Below are 15,589 nucleotides of genomic sequence, written 5' to 3' on the forward strand. Positions count from 1 at the left end.
CTTAGGCAAAAGTTGTTGATTCATACTCAACGCCAAAAGATAAATCCATATCCACAATGCTATGTTGTTGTCTAGAAAGCGAACATTTCATGCGTGTGCAAGTTTGCGCCTGCAAGACGATTGACATAGACAAAGTGGTCTTTGTACCAAAGTCCTGTGGCAAAGCCACTAGCCCCTGTGGAGGTAAGAAATTCTTTCGGCCATAAAACTCTTTATGTAAAAGTCTTTTCCTCCACAATTTATGTGTCCCTTTTACTTCACATGGTAATTGGAAATATCAATATTCTACTTGGATTAATAATATCAATAATCCACACATACAATGTCAAGATCCCATATTTCGATAGAAGGTCCTATTGAGCCAACAGCTTTCACCAAGCTTTGAAAAGAAAAAGCATCAGATTTCTTTGGAGACCCACCTATCCCATCTATTTGACTATTTCCCCGCCGCCACACAAATATCATCTCATATCTCTCTCTTGGCTGGCCAACTAAGCATAAACACAAACACACTCCTCACACCTCTCTCTCACTCTCTCGCCGGTGCTCACTCCACCATTGTTTTTCTGACGGGATTCACCCGAAAACACCATATATAGGAAGCTCTTAGGCTCCACTATCTCATTTTTTTAAGGTAAACTCTTAACTTTTTGGTGGATTTTCATGTTGTGGTTAGATTTCTTTCTAATATGAGCTTCTTGGGTGATATCTATGTGATTCAATTTAGGATTTTGATTTTGTGTACTTTCATTGTGAATGGTTGTGGATATTTTTTTTTTTTAAATGGTGGCCAGTTGAGGTTTACCGATGGTAAATTTGACTTTGGCCTTCTAATGTGAAATAATTGGTAAATCTAATTTTTATTTCTATAGAGCTTGATTTGGAGCTAGTTGAAAGTTTAGATTTGGCTTGTAATGGTGGATTTTGTGATATATCTTGTTTCATGGGTCTATATTAGTTATGTTCGGTAAATCTTTTTTTTTTTTTTTTGAGAATGATGTTCGGTAAATCTTAAGGGAGCAACTTATAAAGTATTAGGACTTTTATTATAAAAGGAGTGAGTAGGATGGAATCCAAGACGTTTTAAATATTTAGGTTTGCTAATTTAGTTGCTTAGTTAGTAACTTTCCATTTCATAGCTAGACATATTATCAAGAGTGATACTTATCGTGATAGGTTTGCTTGACATTGTTTAGGTCTTAGTTGACTCATTTTTGAAGCTTTGGAAGTTAGGTTTTTTGCGGATTACAAGGTAAATAGCTCCTTAATGGGATTTTTTTAGAAAGATAATCATATTGCATAAAACTTTGGTTTTGGGTAACATATTTTGGAAAATTATTTGTGGAGCTATGTTTTTCTAAAAAGTGTCGTGTTGTAACCCTACTATATATGATTATATATGAAAAACACATTATATTTAATATTGCATATGGGAAAATGCATAAATATTTGGCATGACAAAGACAAGCATCTTTGAATTCTTTTGATAATGGATTTCATGAAATTATTGTATTGTTGCAATTTCTAAAGATGCGTTTACCTTGACTAGTAATATTTGGAAAAATTGATAGAAAATATTATTGATAATGAACAGTTTTAGAGACCTTGTAAATTTTATGGATGTCTTGGTTATTGGACAATTTTATGAAAATACTTGAAGTAAAATATGTGTTTTGAATACTTGTGAGCTTTTGATATGATTTTGCCACTGTAACAACATCTTTTTGACGTCTTTGTGGCTATAATCATCTTAATGGAATTTGCATTTCCTCCATCCCTATTAATTATGTTATTTACTGAGCTATGTCTCATCCCATTCTTTCACTAACTTTTTAGAGCGACCCTTTTGTAATAGGTTTTTGTGGCTAGCAATAGTTAGACAACTACTGATGGAGGCTGGACTTTTGTGGCAATGATCCTTAGGTGTTGTACATTCTAGAGAATACTTGACACATTTTTTTGTAACTAATAGTAGTGATGACTTTTATCCCTAATGGGACAAGTTATTGATGTGTAATTATAATTTTTCAAACCTCCATTCTTTTGTGGTCAGTGGTCCTTATAATTATTTAGACCTTTAACTTACTTTGGAAGCACTCTTAATGAAATTGTTGTCAAAATTTCTTGATGTTGATGGAAATTCTTTGGATTGAATTGTAAAAAAATTTACAAGTACTTTTGGGTTGTAGTTTCCTCAAGCTTTGGACCTTTTTTTGGGTTTGGGGCATGACACTTCGAGTGTAAAATATGTTGTTATAAGTGTAACGCTCCAAAATCATAAATAATAAATGTCTATTCAATCTAAATGATCCATAAAAATATTAAATAAATGTAATGAACAAACTAAAATTTCATCACAATTGTCAGAGCTCTAATTCCACCAAAAATAAAATATCCTCAAAATAATTCTCTAATACAATATTCAATACCATAAAAATAATAATGAAATCTTCAGTTTCACAATATAATTTGTAATTGTTGGCTTCCAAGAATCTCTACTCCAATGATCCCTCTAATGTATCTTTAAGGGGGAATAAAAGGGGTGAGATAACTCAATAAGTGGAATTCACTAACATTGGGGTGTGGGAATAAATAATTCTTACAACAAATTCATAACTTGTAACTCATCAACATTTTATCATCAAATATTTCATATAAAAAAAATATCTTTATATTGTGAGCCATCATGATATATATATATATATATATATATATCAATACCATCATATATAACAATTTCCTAGGCTTTTCTCGTGGTCAACATTTACGCCCCATTGTTAGGGTTGTGTTGTCCCCTTTTAAGACTGGAACCCCATTTTCATCCCCTTTCTTAAGAGTGGCTCCTTTGGAACCTAAATGTGCACTTCCTTACTAAGGAGCTTACTTTTTGGATCCTTAATAGTATCCCTTGCCACTGTCCCCTTTTCTAGGACCGTCCCTTACTAAGGACTAGTTGCAGTATGATTATCCCTTACTAAGAACTAAATACAATACTGAGATTTTAATCACGACTTACCATAGGTTTTCAAAACATATTCTAGATGCTTACAAAAATAATCCATTCAAGATGCTCACAAAAATAATCCATTCATAATTCTAAAAAAAATGTAAGGATATATTCACACATACAAGTTTAAATAAATTTAGATAGTCCCACAAGTTTTTCATAAAACGAATAGTCAATGTGCACATCAAATATTTATAAAATATCAATTTATTTAAAGAATATCAACATATTTCTTTGATATAGAATAGTTTAATGATCAACACTATTTTGGGAAAACCCCCAAAATTAGTAAACACCACTTACCTTTTATTTGCAAAAATAAAAGAAATCAACCACCCTTAAGTCATAATAAATCAGTAGAATTAGGACCTAGCAACACAAAAAATAAGTCCATCAATACAAAATTTTCCCACTTAAGAATCTGTTTTCACATTTAAAGAGTTTAACCTGTCATCATTAAGGCCTACGGAGGTGTCTAGTTTCTTTGAAATACATTTCAGCTTTGTCAATGGGCTTGGCTATTGAATTCGTGGCCATCACTACTTGGGATTGCAATTATTAAATTGATAAATGGGAGCATTGAAATGGCCTGTTTGATGCCTGAACTTGTCAATCAGGTTTCAAAAATTTTCACAACTATTCTAATTATAGTGTCCGCCTAGATCTGCCACCAAAAATCCCTTGATGCCACAAAACATAAGATATTGCTAGTCAATTTTCTGAACAATGGCAGTGTGTGGATGGCAAATTGGTTAACTTAAATAATATATAATTTCTTATTCCTTCGTTATAGGGGCTAACAAGATATTCTAGGCTTGAAAAGCATTGCTGCCTTCTACAATAATTTAGAGTTGAATACACGTCACTAGAAGGATGATAAGAAGATAAATATCAATCATAAAGCAACCTTTTCCCTTTCACATGGTGACAAACTTGAATTGATAAGGTCCAAGCCTATTACTGTATTAAGTTCAATTTCAAAGCATGTGGAGTACCCTTTGCTAACATACAGCCATATTGAACATTCCTAATCTAATATAATAACAATTATAGGAGCCTTTTTTCTATTAATATAATGATAGTTTAGGTTTATGACAATTGCTAGCTATTGAATATTCAAACTTCTTAAATTTAGAGCATAAAAAAATCATACCTGTAGGTTTCCACGCACAGCCGCACAGAAGAAAAGAAAACTTTAATAGTGTGTTGCGGCTAAAACAAAAGAAATCTTATATACACGTGTAACTTAAGAGGTAAAAGGCTAGGTTTTTTAAAAGCTTATCAAGGCTCATATATTTACTTATGCCACCTTACTTGAGCTTCATATACCATAGTAATTATCTTATTTTTAATATTTTAGCCCCAAATCAATTAAATCCATTTAATTGAAATTCTCTCCAAAAAAAAAAAATCCATTTAATTATGGAACTCCTCTTTAATTTACGCATATGAAATAAATTTATATAAAATTATGGGGTGTTACATCCTTCCCCCCTTAAAAAAAATTCCTTCCTCGAAATTATACATATCTTCATTAAAAAACAACTCTGGATAATTTGATTTCATCTCATCTTCTCGCTCCCAAGATGCCTCCTCCACTGTGCGATTCTTCCAAAGGACCTTAACCAATGATATGGTCTTGGTGCGTAGCACTTGATCCTTGCGGTCAAGAATTTGGATTGGAACTTCCTCATAAGTCAAGTTGTCTTTGATCTTGAGTGGCTCATAGTTCAAAACATGTGAAGGATCCGGGATGTACTTCCTTAGCATGGAAACATGAAACACGTTATGCACTCCTACAAGTGTAGGCAGTAAGGCCAACTCGTAAGCAACTTTACCAATGCGTTTTAGGATCTCAAATGGACCAACAATTCTGGGACTCAACTTCCCCTTCTTCCCAAATCTCATCACACCCTTCGTTGGGGCGACTTTCAAAAATACCTTATCTCCAACTTCAAATTCTACTTCCCTTCTCGAGTAGTCATAATAACTCTTTTGTTGACTTTGTGCTGTTTGCAATCTTTTACGAATTAGATTAATCTTCTCAGATGTCATCTGAATGATTTTTGGTCCCAACAATTGTCTCTCACCAATCTCTTCCCAACACAATGGGGACCTGCATTTTCTACCATACAAAGCCTCACAGGAACCATCTCAATACTAGAGTGGTAACTATTATTATAGGCAAATCCCACTAAAGACAAGTATTTTTCCCAACTTCCTTTGAAATCCAATACACAAGCCCTTAACATATCCTCCTAAGTCCAAATAGTCCTTTCTGATAGTCCATCTGCTTGCGGGTGGAAGGTTGGACTAAAACTGAGATTAGTACCCAAGGTCTTATGTAAGCTTTCCCAAAACTTAGAGGTGAATTTTGGGGCTCGATTAGACACAATTGATACCGGAACTCCATGAAGACTCACAATCTCATCAATATATATCTGTGCTAATTGATTAAGTAAGTAATTTATCTTAACTAGAATAAAATGTGATATTTTCATCATCCTATTCATAATTACCCAAATGGCCTCATGTCCCTTTAGAGATCTTGGCAAACCAGTCACAAAATCCATACATATATGCTCCCACTTCCATTTGGGAATAGGAAGTGGTTGCAATAATCTTGAAGGTCTATGGTGTAGTGCCTTAATTTGTTGACAAGTCAAGCATTGCTCCACAAATTGAGTTATCTCTCTCTTTATGTTATTCCACTAATAAGTTTCTTGAATGTCACGATATATTTTAGTGGTACCAGGGTGCATGAAATATGGGGTACGATGGGCTTTTTCCATAATCTCCTTCTTTAATGCAAAATCATTTGGCACACAAAGTCTATTTTCAAACCTTAAACACCATCATTCAACACATTAAATTCGGGTTTCTTCCCTTCTTGTACTTCTGCTATGATCTTTACAATTTATGCATAATCAACTTGTGAAGTCTTAATTCTCTCAATCAAAGTGGGTTGTATTGTCAAACTAGCCATAAAAGCTTGGGAATCACCCTTGACAATTTCAACTTCCATCCTCTCCAAATCATCAATAATCTCCTTTTGAGTAGTTAACAAGGCAGTTAAGCAACTGGAAGGCTTCTGACTAAGTGCATTAGCCACCACATTAGCCTTGCTTGGATGGTAATTGATTGAGTAATCATAATCTTTAATCAACTCAAGCCACCTTCGTTGTCTCATATTCAATTTTTTCTGAGTAAAGAAGTACTTCAAGCTTTTATGATCTGTATAAATCTCACACCTTCCACCATACAGATAATGTCTCCAAATCATCAATGCAAACACCACTGTAGCCAACTCCAAATCATGAGTGGGATAATTTTGTTCATAACTTTTTAATTGGTGAGAAGCATAAGCTATGACTTTACCATGCTACATCAACACACAACCAAGCCCTTTTCTTGAAGCATCACTATAAATGACAAAGCCTCCTAAGTTGCTAGGGATGGTTAGTACTGGTGTAGTGACCAACCTTTGCTTAAGTCTTGAAAACTCTTTTCACATCCTTCTGTCCACACAAACTTGGCATTCTTACAAGTTAATTGAGTCAATGGGGCTACAATACGGGAAAATCCCTCCACAAACCTCCTATAATAGGTAGCAAGGTCCAAAAAGCTTCTAACCTCACTCACATTCATCAGTCTTGCCCAATCAACCACAACTTCAACCTTATTAGGGTCTAGAGAAATCCCTACCTCAGATATCACATGCCCTAGGAACATCACTTGGTCTAGCCAAAATTCACACTTCTTAAACTTTTAATATAGCTTCTTCTCCCTCAAAATTTGAAAAAAAATTCTCAAGTGCTCTTCATGTTCTTCCATGCTTTTGGAGAAGATTAGAATGTCATCAATAAAGACAATAACAAAGCGGTCTAAGTACTTATGAAACACCTTATTTATCAAGTCCATAAATGCAGTAGGAGTATTGGTCAATCCAAATGCATTACCAAGAATTCATAGTGCCCATACCTGGTCTTGAAAACTATCTTAGGTATGTCTTCACTCTTGATTTTCAATTGGTGATACCTAGAACGTAGGTAAATCTTAGGGAAGACTTGTGCCCCTTGCAATTGATCAAATAGGTCATCATTACAAGGGAAAAGTTATTTGTTTCTCACAGTAACCCGATTTAACTCATGGTAGTCAATACACAACCTCATAGTCCCATCCTTCTTCTTCACAAATAAAATTGGTGCACTCCAAGGAGATGCACTTGGTCTGATGAACCCCCTATTAAGAAGTTCTTGTAACTATTCCTTGAGTTTTTTAAGTTCAGTTGGTGCCATCCGATATGGTGCTTTCGATATAAGAGAAGTTCCGGGGAGCACATCAATGGAGAATTCAATCTCCCTATCTACAGGTATCCCTAGTAGGTCTTCAGGAAAGACATCAAGAAAATCCCTCACAACAAGGATATCATCCAACTTCAATACCTCTTTCCTAGTGTCCACCACATGAGCTAGGCACCCTTGGCATCCTTTCCATAATAGACGCTTAGCTCAAAGGGCTGATATCACCCTAGGTAAAGCATGCATCATAGAGCCCTTAAATCAAAATTTGTGTTCTCCTGGAGGCTGAAATACCACCTCCTTTCCAAAATAATCTACACTAGCATGATCAGTTGCCAACTTGTCCATCCCCAAAATTATATCATAATCATACATGTCCATCAAAATTAACTCTGCTAACATTTCCCTATTCTCAATTTGGATGACACAAGACTTAAGCATAGAATTACACACCAAAGTCTCAAAAGAGCAACCAACCCTTGCCTCTACTCTACCTACACCTCTACTAGAGGCATGGGTCAACTTGTCCAATAGTCGGGTTACAGCTTGATCCAAAGGATTAGTGCGTGTCACCCTAGGATGTTCATTATCTTTCACGTTTTGAGTGACTTCAACCTCAGTATCAACCCTTGCTTTGGTTGACCTTTGCAAATTAACAATAGGTTCCTCCCTATTGGAATTAGCTACTCTCTTCTTTTTGGGTGGCATGATAGCTAGTTAACAAAAAAATCAAGAAATATGGACAATGCAACAATTATTACTACCAAACATAAGAAGTAACATTGCCAAAATTATTTAAAATTTCTCATCAAACATAACCTAGATACCAAATGCTCTGACAAAAAAAAAAAAAAAAAAAATCAAGATCATAACCTAGTTTCAAGTGTCTACAGGATCATAACCTAGTTTTCAAGTGTCTACAGAATCATAACTTGGCTCTAATACCACAATTGTAACGCCCCAAAATCATAAATAATAAATGTTTGTTCAATCTAAATAATCCATGAAAATATTAAATAAATGTAACCAACAACCCTAAAATCTCATTACAATTGTCAGAGCTCTGATTCCACCAAAGACAAAATATTCTCAAAATAATTCTCCAGTACAATATTCAATATCATAAAAATAATAATGAAATCCTTAGTTTCACAATATAATTTGTAACTATTGTCTTCCAAGAATCTCTACTTTAATGATCCCTCTAATGTATCTGTAAGGAGGAATAAAGGGGGTGAGATAACTCAAAAAGTGGAATTCGCTAACATTGGGGTGTAGGGACAAACCTTTCAAATAAATAATTCTTACAACAAATTCATAACTTGTAACTCATCAACATTTTATTATTAAATATTTCATTTATAAAAAAAATATCTTTATATTGTGAGCCATCATAATATATATATATATATATATATATCAATACCATCATATATAACAATTTCCTAGGCTTTTCTAGTGGTCAACGTTTACACCCCGTTGATAGGGTTGTGTTGTCCCCTTTTAGGACTAGAATCCCCTTTTCGTCCCCTTTCTTAAGGGTGGCTTCTTTGGAATCTAAATGTGCACTCCTTTGCTAAAGAGCTTTCTTTTTGGATCCTCAATAGTATACTCCCTTACTAAGGAGCTATCAAATGTCCACTGTCCCCTTTTTAGAGACCATCCCTTGCTAAGGACTAGCTGCAGTATGATTATCCCTTACTAAGGACTAAATACAATATTGAGCTTTTAATCATGACTTGCCATAGGTTTTCAAAACATATTCAAGATGCTCACAAAAATAATTCATTCATAATTCTAAAAAATATAAGGATATATTCACGCATACAAATTTAAATAAATTTAGGTTGTCCCACAAGTTTTTCATAAAACGAATAGTCAATGTGCATATCAAACATTTATAAAATATCAATATATTTCTTTGATATAGAATAGTTTAATAATCAACACTGTTTTGGAAAAACCCCCAAAATTAGTAAACACCACTTACCTCTTATTTGCAAAAATAAAAGAAATCAACCACCCTTGAGTCACAATAAATCAGTAGAATTAGGACCTAGCAAAAATAGGTCCTTCAATACAAAATTTTCCCACTTAACAATCTATTTTCACATTTACAGAGTTTAACTTATCATCATTAAGGCCTACGGAGGTGTCTAGTTTCTTTGAAATACATTTCAACTTTGTCAGTGGGCTTGGCTATTGGATTTGTGGCCATCACTACTTGGGATTGCAGCTATTAAATTGATAAATGGGAGCATTGAAATGCCCTGTTTGTTGCCTGAACTTGTCAATCAGGTTTCCAAAATTTTCACAACTATTCTAATTATAGTGTTCACCTATATCTGCCACCATAAATCCCTTGATGCCACAAAACATAAGATATTGCTAGTCAATTTTCTGAACAATGGCAGTGCATGGATGGCAAATTGGTTAACTTAAATAATATATAATATCTTATTCCTACGTTATAGGGGCTAACAAGATATTCTAGGCTTGAAAAGCATTCTACCTTCTACAATAATTTAGAGCTGAATACACGTCACTAGAAGGATGATAAGAAGATAAATATCAACCATAAAGCAACCTTTTCCCTTTCACATGGTGACAAAATTGAGTTGATAAGGTCAAAGCCTATTACTCTATTATGTACAATTTCAAAGCCTGTGGAGTACCCTTTCTTGACATACAACCATATTGACCATTCCTAATCTAATATAATAACAATTATAGGAGCCATTTTTCTATTAATATAATGATAGTCTAGGTTTATGACAATTGCTAGCTATTGAATATTCAAACTTCTTAAATTTAGAGCATGAGAAAATCATACCTATAGGTTTCCATGCACAGCCGCATAGAAGAAAAGAAAACTTTAATAGTGTGTTGCGACTGAAACAAAAGGAACCTTCTTATGTATATATACCTATAACTTAAGAGGTAAAAGGCTAGGGTTTTTAAAAACTTATCAAGGTCCATATATTTACTTATGCCACCTTACTTGGGTTTTATATACCATAATATTTATCTTATTTTTAATATCTTAGGGCCAAATCAATTGAATCTATTTAATTATTGGACTCCTCTTTAATTTATGCATATGAAATAAATTTATATAAAATTATGGGGTGTTACAATAAGACCATCGTTTATGATGTGAATGATTAACTTCATCCAAAAGAAAGCTAATGTTAAGAAAAAAAAAATGATATGTTGCATTGTTTGTAATAGTTTTCTCTTCGGATCAATCATATTATTTTTATAATTTAATAGAACAAGTATTGGGAAACATTTTCAAAGATTTCTGAAATTCTTTTTTGTGCTCTATGTAAGGGCTGTCAAGAAGCTTGGATTAGATATAATTTAGTCCAAAACTGATTAAATATATAACTAGAATTAAAACTCAAATCCATATTTGATGGACCCAACCAAGTTCGGTTTAAGAAGAGAAACAATAGTGTGGCATGGGATTTAGAGACTTCTTATTATACCATGCACATACTTGTGTAATTAGTAATTACAGAACAGCGAAAGGAGATGAGATTTGAATCTGCTCAAGTCTAAATACAACATTGGATATGAATTTTTATCGAATTTGAATCCTGACCAACCCCATTGAACGCAATAGCTATGTGTTTCTTAGAATAGGAAGGAATTAGCAAAATCAAAGTAGATGAAAAACAAGAGTGATATTCAAGTGCATCAGTGCTTTAGGATGAACTTGCATGCTTGAAAAACAAAAGCAAAATCAGTCTACATCACACCTTTTTCTCCACCTTTAAGTGGACAATCAGTACAAAGTGAATTTGCTGAAATGATGATATCATGGTGATTGGTGAACATAATACTTGTTTGGATCACCATAGTCTGATTTCTCATATATATATATATATATATATATATATATAGGGGTGTCAATGTTCGACCCAACCCGCGAACACGACACGAACCCAACACAGTTTTTTCCGGGTTAGGGTTGGGCCTTAATGGGTTTGGGTCATAAACGGGTCGACCCGAAAGTGACACGATAAGAAACGTGTCATAAGCGGGTCAACTCGCGTAACCCGCAATAGACACGTTTGACACGCCAATTTATTTGTGTCAAACCCGAAATGACCCACTTAATACAATCCGTTTAACTCGTATAACAAATAAATAATTATTTTATTTTATATTTGTCAAATACCTTTTATATCCAACATATATTTTAAATTTAAAAAGAAAAGTAAGTAATTACAAAAATTTACAAGCGATGTAATTGAAAATTAAAACTTCACAAACCATAAATCTCTAAACCCTACAAACCCTAAACCTCTAAAATTGGATGAGCTTGTGGAAGATGTTATGAACTTGGACATCAACAAAGAATCTATGGATGATAATCGTGGTCATAGTCAAGATTAGTCTACTGTTTGCTCAAATTCTTTCAATATTGATACTTAGCATTTGGCGAGTTCCAAGGATATTATATTTTTGTTGAACTATGTTATTTTATTTTGATTAAACTATGTTATTTTGAATTTGGGTTGAAGTGTTGCACTTCTTTTGGAGTGTAAAGAACTTATTTCTAGATGAATGTTATATTTTTATTGAACTATATTATTTTGAATGTGGGTCGAAAACTTAAAGTGTATGCACTGGTTTTTGGGATGTAAAAAAATAATAATTTATAGATGGATGTTATATTTAATATTATGCAGGTTGAAATGGGTTGTGTTACATTCGTGTCAACCCAACACGACTCGCTTATTAAACGTGTCAAATGGGTTGGGTCAGGTCAACCCGCCTTATTAACAGGTCGGGTTAGGGTTGAAGGATCCTGACACGATTATTAAATGGGTCGGGTTAGGGTTGAGCCATTTAGTCTAATACCCCTACCTCGACACGACACGAACCCGACACGCTAACCCGAATTGACACCCCTATATATATATAAGGATGAAAAAAATAAATAACTTTCTCAAAAATTTGGGAACGAAAAACAAACTTTTCGTAAAATTTAAGAATAGAAAATAAAATATTATAATAGTTTAGAGACTAAAAATGAACTTTTTAATAGTAAATAAGGATGAAAAATAGAGATTAAAATTTTTAGAAAAGTTTAGAGATTAAAATTGTATTTTTTCTGACAAAAGAAAATACAGAATATGGGAAGCTGAACTCAATGGCTAAGAGCCATACGACAACGTTTAGTCTTTAGGCTTAATAACTTGAAATGAGCTAGTGAAACAGCACCGTATGAATCAATGATCACACATGTGACTAACACGCGTCCCTTCTTTAAGTGAGACAACAACATTTTGGTCCACACTTTTGTGTTGCCAATTGGAAACGTTGTCGTTCACAAGCCTTTGTTTTAACAAGATCAATTTCCTTTTAAAAATAATAAACACAACCGCATTCTCAAAAAAAAAAAAAAAACTTCTACCACATCATCCCACATAAAAGGTCACAATCGACATTTCATTCAAAACTCAGAGTGACTCACTCACCTAGCACCAAAATCAAGAATCCTAAACAAATAAACCCATAGAAATTTCAAACAATCAATGAAAGAAATTCGAAAGAGTTTCTGTTTTGTTTCCATGGAATGTAACTTTCAAGTTAGCTGGAAAATTTTGAGCTTGAAATGACATTTCCTATCTTTGTTGTGAAGAAATTGAGAATTGGGAGATTTAATTGTGGAAAAAGTGGAGACGACAAAATTTTTCACAACTTCTTGTCACAATTTTGATGTGATAGATTGTGATTAGTGAAAAAAATATGATGAGTCTATGTGGGAATAATGTTTAACCACTCATAGTCTGTTATATTAGAGTTGTGACAAAAAAATTGTGGAATAATTTGTGGTCCTAGAATTACTCTTTAATTGTGTGCGAACGGCATGTGTTAGTAGAAATTCTAAATGGGTTTTCTAGGAAAAATTTGCTTCAAATTCGGTTTCTTTTTCCTTTTTGCAACTTAAGAATGTGGGAAATATTTGTTTTTGATTGCTGAATATCCATCAATGTAAATTCAATTTTGTTTTTTTTTGGGTTGTGTTTGTGGCTTTTTGTATTGGTAAAATTTGGAAATTAATACCAGTACAGGAGGGTTTATTTGTTCCTATAGTAATTAGTAAGTTTTTCCTGGCAAAGAAGTTAAATTTTGCAGTTTTTTATTTATTTTTATTTTTTGCTTTTAATTTCCCAGAACCATTTGAGGACATGTTATGGATTATGTGTTGGTCAGGATGTTGGATTGATAAGAAAATAGATTTACATTTTTATTTTCTGGGAACCCTCTTTAAAACAAAATGACATGAAGGGCTTGAGTTTTATGAGATGGAGGGCTTGAGTTTTTACTGTAAAAGTTTCTATTTTGAGTCAATATTGTGTAGTAACATTTCTGAGTTTCCTTTGACTTTGGTTTCTGACAAAATTTGCCAAATGAAAAAGGTAAAGATAGAAAGAAATTCGCCCACTTAAAATTTCGTTTTTTTTTTTTTTTTTTTTTAATTATAAAAATTATGAACTTTAAGAATGATATAATATTTCAAAAGCTTGTTTCATTTTCTTTCTGTTATTTTATGTGTCTAATATATATATATATATATATATATATATATATTTTCTATAAAATGACTTGCATTGTGCGATAGGGGTGTGGGAAAATGGATCCTAAAACTTATGGAATGACTTACGTTGTGCCATAGTGATACTTGGAATTTCACAATTTTTGTTTATTGATGTACATGGAAAAGTTAATTGATACTCCAATTCAATTCTCATTTAGGCAAGAAAAGGGAAGGAATGAAACGCTATGTAGCACAAAAGAATTCTGTGGCAAATGTGTTGTTGATTCCCCTTTACAGGTAAACTGGATAATATTTTGGTTTCTTGGGTGGTCTATTTTGTTCCCCTAGATGCAGAACTTTTGAAATATATAATTTTTTGGTTAGGGGGACTACAAATGGGAATGAATTTATGTGTAAACAGGAGCTTATTGATGCAGCTGAAGCTAGTGAGCTTTCTTGGTCGCCAATTGGCTAAAAAAACCATTTAAACATCTCTTGGCACATTTATGATGTCCAACATAAGAAAGTTTTAATTGACATTTTAGACACTAATGATTAATGAGGCATGCCCAACAAAAGATCAGATGTATTGGAGCAATATTTAAGCATGTCCATGTTTAAGACCAACATGACTACAAACAAAAATGTCTGCACCCCAAGAAAGCTATATATGTTCTCTATCTGGAAACCACAGGTTGGAATTCACCAGGCATCAAAACTGAAAAGACACTGGTTGGAATTCACATGAATTATTTTGATCTAATTACAATTGGCTCGATAGGATAATAGGGAACATCATTTATCCATCTGTTCCTATAGGGGAAATACTTGTTATACACACCTCGTTGCACATGCATTTTTTAAGATTTACACAGGTGAAAATTGCACTAAAAACGGGACAAAAATCAAAATGTTAAAATACTATTTTGATCTCTAAATTTTGTAGAAAGTTTTCTTTTTATCCCTTAATTTTAAAATATTTGTTTTTTGTCCATAAATTATGTAAGGTTCATTTTTTTGTAAACAATTACAAATGTTTTGCTTTCTTAAACTTTACCCAAAATTTATTTTTTGTCCCTAAACTTTGAAAAAATGTTATGTTTTCATCCCTATTTTTTTTGTCTTTAAGTTTAAATTCTAAAAAAAAAAAAAAATTCTTTACAAAGTTTAAGTATGAAAAATAACTTTTTAAAGTTTAGAAACAAAAACAAACTTTTGGTATAGTTTAAGTGAGTAATTTTAGGCCCACACATTATTTCACTACTTTGATGTGACAGATTGTGAGTGGTTGTCTATCACTTACACATAAATCTACCATATTTTCTTTACCACTCATGCTCTTCCACGTTATAGTTGTGACAAAAAGTTGTAAGAAAATTTGTGGCACTAGATTTTCTCATTTTGCATCCGTTTGGGAAGAGTTGAAAAATTCAACTTATCTACATTTTTAACTTATTTTTAATAATATTTATAGGTCCTATTGCATTTGTGATATTATTCATGGGTCTCACTATACTATTCAACTTATTTTTTTAGATTTTCAACAAAAAGTTTTTAATTTCAGCTAAATAAGTTGTGTTTGAAGGGACACTTTAAAGACTAAAATAATATTTTACTTAAAAAATAATCGACCACCCAACTAGCTCCTGCCACATCATCCAACAGAAAAAAAAAAAAAGGAAGGTCAAAATCGTCATTTTGACTCATAACTCTCCCAAAATCAAA

At 33.0% G+C, this 15,589-nt stretch overlaps 1 long non-coding RNA gene across 1 annotated transcript; it reads left to right on the forward strand.

Moving 5' to 3' along the window:
- On the forward strand, positions 1-2,108 carry LOC115987611. Its single transcript, XR_004091159.1, has 2 exons — positions 1-634; positions 1,856-2,108. It is a non-coding gene; the product is annotated as an uncharacterized LOC115987611 (long non-coding RNA).
- The last annotated feature ends 13,481 nt before the right edge of the window (positions 2,109-15,589 follow it).

The sequence above is a fragment of the Quercus lobata genome, chromosome 4, assembly GCF_001633185.2.
Source record: "Quercus lobata isolate SW786 chromosome 4, ValleyOak3.0 Primary Assembly, whole genome shotgun sequence".
In the NCBI taxonomy this organism is placed as follows: Eukaryota; Viridiplantae; Streptophyta; class Magnoliopsida; order Fagales; family Fagaceae; genus Quercus; species Quercus lobata.